Source organism: Gasterosteus aculeatus, chromosome 9 (genome assembly GCF_964276395.1).
Source record: "Gasterosteus aculeatus chromosome 9, fGasAcu3.hap1.1, whole genome shotgun sequence".
In the NCBI taxonomy this organism is placed as follows: domain Eukaryota; kingdom Metazoa; phylum Chordata; class Actinopteri; order Perciformes; family Gasterosteidae; genus Gasterosteus; species Gasterosteus aculeatus.
The window spans coordinates 11971348-11977347 of record NC_135696.1 but is presented as its reverse complement, the minus strand read 5'-3'; positions in this window follow the sequence as shown (position 1 = coordinate 11977347).

Here is a 6000-nt window from a genome sequence, read left to right as displayed (position 1 = left end):
TTGTGATGCAGTGTCGGCTATATGACCTCCACAGACCATAGTACAGATCACAGATTACGTTGAAATCTTATAAAATGTACTTTTGTAGTACAGCTCAGAGATGATAGAGGCTTTCTTATTTTTAATAAAATGTAATTTTTATCAGTTTTAAACCCTAAAGATCTATATATATATTGACCTAGTTACTTATATATTTTTCTTAAATAGTTTTGTACAGCGAGTCATATTTAGCAGAAGAATACGGGACTCTTAATTTTAGACTGCAATATTACTACTTTCACTTAGAAGAGTACTTCTTCCAACTTTGAATGGTAACATTAGTTTGATGAAAAAATTAAAGGATCAATCACCATTTAGTTTTACAGCCATGCCTGAATCTGAATTAGTGGTATTCAACATGAGGGTTGTAAAAACCTCCTTCTCTATGAAAAAGGGTAGTTTTTCATCCATCTAGGATTCCTCCTGTCCGCGCGCTGCGCTCACCGTTGGACCCTTCCCTCACACACCTTCAAAAACTATTTTGCAATCACAAATATGACATTTTTTGTTGCTCTTCCCTGGCTTACATATAAACACTGAAGACATTTAGGGCTTAAGCCCTTTCAAAATTACTTTTGCGACGTCACAGCGCGGACAGCAGCACAGGCGGAAAGACTGAGGAAATACTTAAAGCAAAAAGGTTCCAAGCCAAGAGTCCACAAAGCCTGCAAGTTACATGCTGTTCCCCCCGTGTAACTTTCATGCTGTTGCAAGTTACACAGGGGAAAGAAAATCCATGCGACAATAGGAGGCGAACCGACAAAGAGCAAAGGTGGTTTAAATAGCGACTTTTAACAAGTGAGGTGAGAACAAGGTGGCTGGAAGTGAGGTGAGTGCAGGACTAATAAGGTGAACCTGATCCTAGCAGAGCAGGAAAGACAATAAAGAAACTACAACAAAAAAAGAAAGACCGAACATTACACGCATTCACACAAAGTGACTTTTAAAATAAAACAACATGGCAACCTTGAAAATTGATAAAGAGAAACGCGAAAATGAAATATGTTTCTTCATTAGGAATTTAGTTTTTTTACCTGGGTTTGCTTTGAGGAAACAACTTTTGGTCCAAGCAATCCTTTGTTTTTCTCCAGATATCCGACAGTAATTAAAGTATTGAATCTATTGAATTCAACCATCTCAGCCTGTCTCTGACTCGGAAAAAAAAAAAAAAGTCTTAGCAGTACAAACAACCTCCGCTTTTTAGTTGACGATATGTTTAGGAGGGAGATTATGCACTGACGAGAAGAGATCCCGCCTGGAACGACGGTGGAACCACAACAATACCTCAGTGTCTCCCTCTCAGTCTTGGGGGAGCTGAGTTGAGCTAATTAGCCATAATATCAGCAAGCAAACTCTCCTCGCTTCGTTGACACGCACAGCGGCCCCTAATTGACTGCCAGGAGTTTTGAGGCTTTAATACAGCAAAGAAGCAAGCTGTACCTTGGTGATTATGAGGTTTGGGGATATACAGCATTACATTCTTGCAGAACCAATCCAATGTCACGAACTTCGAAATGCAACACTGCTTGAATAAACAAATACGTGCTCAAACATTACAAAAAAAGCCCAGAGGAAGGTGAAACATTCAGCGGAGCAGTTTGAAGCTGAAGGCATTTGTATTTCAGTGGCTGCTTTGAATATGAAAAAACACAACCGCAAAGAAACCTGCTGCTTACTTGTAATGCCTGAATCCCGGTGTGGTTTGCAGATCCATTAGACCATGAATCCTTCAATTTTCAAAACGGCGAGAGTATCAGGTTATATTTATTGTTCTATCTTCTTGTCTTGCAGCTAAGATTGTGCTTAGCAGATATAATATAGACAGGCTCAGATGAAGGCCTTTTAGCCACACACAGATAAACACACAGAAACGCACTCACTAGAGATCGATCATAACTTATTATGCCAGCCACATAACAAAACAATTTCGGAATTGAATGAGGCTGGGGTGGGTGGGGGATGAGTAGGGTTGGAGATGGGGGGGGGCGGAAGAATATTGAGCACAACCATCTATTTTCTGATGGGGGTTTGGGTGGGATAGATGGCCTCTTGGGTCATTTAGACAAATCATCCATTTTTAAAAGGGATTTGATAGAGACCAATCCTTCTGTCGGAATATTTCAAGCCTCTCCCCTTATTCTGAGAAAGAGAGGGACCTCACTGTCTTACTGTCAATCAATCGCAAGCAGCAGGCATGAGTCACTTTTGGGGCCCCTAGGTTTTGCACACGCATCGTACTGTATGCCTTCATGATACATTCGACCACTATATTTGTTTAAGTGTTTCTGCTGGCTTCCTTGGATTAAATTTTTCATTTTCTCAGAGCGTGAAAAGGAGAGAGGCAGAGAGAGAGGGAGAGTGTGGGAGGACAGAGACTGTTTATGCTCACCTAACCTCTGGGGAAAGGCCAGTGCATTAGACAGAGAAAAGATCAGCTCCAGCTAAGATGAATATGAGCACATAGATTGGTCTACTGTCTGGGGAGATTGAGAAAAGCAGTTTTGTGTGCGCCGAAGCTGTGAGGCATGGAGGCAGCAAGTGGGGAGGGCAGGGAAGGAGGCAATCACTGCATAACCAAACAGACCCCGAGCACAGCACATCAGAGCCAAAGGGCCAAGTTGAGACAGATACAGATTGCTTATTTAGCAGTTTTTAGAGTGACGGTATTAACAGCATAAGGTTTAGAGGATCTCTTATTCTGTGGCTCTGACAGCCTATAGAACATGTGGAGGGTATGTCGGGGGGCATTGGCCATTGTACACTACAATTTGCATGGAGTTGTGTAATGCCAATGGTATTCTAATTGCATAGTTCTTGTTGATTGCATTAGCACTGATCTTAACTTTCCAACTGCAATCTTCTCTGTTGTGATTATCGTTAGTACAAGTAGCCACATGGGTTGTTATATCTGTTTATCTATGTTTCACTTAATCATCATCGGGACAAATCACTTTTTATTTATTCATTGTTTGCTTTTTTTTGTTACCGATTAGCTGCTGTGTTTTGCAAACTCTTACGAGGTCATTTTCATTAAAAAAAACTCTTCCAGACGGCGAGTTAATAAAACAAAAAGTATTTGTAACCACTACTGTCATTTTTAAATGCACACAAGACATGAGAACAAACTGCTCTTAATTGTAACTCTTGGGTAACCCAGCCATGCCGTTCTCCCACGTTGGTCTCCTTATTATTAACATTTATTTACCAACATACATTTATAATGAAGACCACAACTACTAGCTCAGAGACTGTTTCTGCTGTCCCCAAATAAGATAAAAATGTTTCTGCTGGTACCGTTTAGGAAAAAAAAATGTTAACTTGCTGTTTCTATGGAGATGCCTGTTATACTGCAAATGTTTTTTCCTATTAAACATTTATATCCTGGCAGTGGAAAATTGCTTTGATTAGATTAATCTTTAAGTTGTGATTCATATATATATTTAAACTGATGGTGTGTTAGGGGGATGCTGCTGTTGAAAAACACATTTGTTTGAAGTGTTTGCAGGAATAAAAGGTCAACAGATTACTTTTGATTTAAATTATTTGAATCTGCTGTTCTGTCATACTGGAGAACAATTCAAGTGTGTTCCTTCACAGTTCATGTGTGTGGATCTCACAATAGTACTGAACAAAATAAGCATTAATAAGAAGTGGAAAGTCCTCCCTTTTGATTCTGTCGGCCTCCTCAAAGCCTCAAACCGTGTCTTCAGCAGTGCGCTCCGTTGGGCTGATAACACAGTTGAATACGCCGCTTTGTAATTACTCCAATAAAAGATGCTTCCTCCGCTTGTAAACAATAGCAGACTTATACAATGCAGAATCTATGTGCATAACAGCTGCTAGTTAGGACATTAACGTCAACAACAATGTTAATCAGTCCATGTTGAATTAACCAAGTTATTGATCAATAATTAAGTCTGTGGTTGTTCTGATCTTCTGGGAAAAGCTCAATTGATAGCGGAGTAATGAACGACACAAGGAGTTGTGCCCTATCAAGTGGTTCATGCGAGTGTCTCCATCATTGTTTTCAAATTCTTCAGTCTAACACTGGAGTTTTCAAACATATTTGTCCGCTGGAGCGTTCATGAACGTATTTATTTTTAGTGCTGTTAAAATGGAGATGTAGAAGCAAGGAGGTAGCCAAAGACGCCCGTGTACAAAATGCATACCAACATCGCCAATATACACCAATTATCAACTTTCCGTTCTGTGTGTTGTGTAACCCTTTACTTTAAGAAAACAGTGATCACTAAATAGTAATATTTAATAAAATTACAGTGGAACTTGACATTCCAATGCGTTTTAGAAATATTATAATGTCACTTATGGGAATTACAATACTTACAGTATGTAATGTCACAGTAACCAGCGGTTATAAATTAGTATGATTCTTGAGCTTATAGGTCACCAGTAATTGCTTAATAATTTGTTATGATTACTATTAAAGAACATTATAGATATTTGAGTGATTATTTATACAGTGTTATAAGCAGAGTATAATTAAAGAATGTTAACAATGCAATATAGGCATACGTGTCAGTGTTACTTTCTGTTAACAATAAATCCTATTTTACATTGAATGCATCACAAATTAATGATGAAATGGTTCCAAAGCAAAATATGCACCTATCAGTTTTTTGTTAACATTGTGTATGTAATGTGAAATAAGTTGCTTTCAGTGACAGAAAATCATTGCCCACATTTACAGTTCTCCTCAGCTCTTGGTAGCGTTACAAGTGAGCTACAAGTAACAACTTGTAGCTCACTGTTTTGGTTTTATAAGGTCATAATATGTCAATGTTTACTTTACAGCTTGATGCACTTCCCTCAAGGGGTAAGAATAAATCATTGCTGCTTTATATCTTCCGCCCATTTATTACAAAAGGTTTAGCACCACGAAAAGATAGGTGGATATTGAGATACAGTTTAAATAGTCATCGAGATGCTTCCCCATTTAAGTCATTCATATATTGCTTGCTCAGTTCAAAGAGTAGGGTTTTCATGGGCTTTGCAAAAGTGGTCTGGCTGCAATGTGACAATTGTGTAATGGTAGCTTTTACTTGTTATGAACTTATCACTGACAAAAGACAGGAGAAGTTGAGTAAATGCGGTTTTACTGCTAAATTGTGTATTCAATGTGTAGCCCTGCTTATATATATATTTTTTTATGAGATACGAGTCAATTGTCATAAAAACCATGCTTCACATGGCTACCTGTTGCTTTTTTGTTATTTTTTGTGTTAGGATCGGTTTTAGAGCATTAGGTCTATGCTTGAAATTGCATTAGATGAGAGCAGCTTTCATTATTGACTGTTTTATCATAATGCTATTTTGGCATCATGTCAAGGTGCACGAGTTGAAAATAATCTTTCTGGCATTTACTGATGTATTTACAGAAATGTTGATGGATTCTCTCTGTTAAAATAAACCAATTAAATAAAGTAGCACCAGCTTCATCTCCTTCTCTTCTCCGCCTTCCATTCCTTATCAGTGTCATTTATTGCTGTCAAGCCCACATCCCAGATCGCCATCCTTCCACACTCTGTTCTGTGCACCTCCCTCATCTCACTTTAACACCTCAACCTCCCGAGGCCCCTGTTTCCCAATCCACACCGGCCTTCCCTCAGCTCATCCTGCGCAGTGTACTGTTCACTTTGCCCTCCTTCTTTCCAACCAGCCGTTTTATCCCCACCACTCCCTCAGCTATCCATCAGACTGAGTAATGGCCATCAGGGCAGGAAGTCACCCTGCAGCTGTCTGGGACAGACACTGATCACACGCACAGTCACTTTGGGCTGAGGGCAAAGCCATTCATTTTTTACATGGTCTCGTCTAGCTCACAGGCCACTGTGCTACCTAGGATAAAGCAATTACAGGAGCCTAAATGGAACGGATGAGGCAGATCACAGACATTTGAGGTTAAAGGCTGAATATATTGTGCTTTTTATTGCACAACAGAAT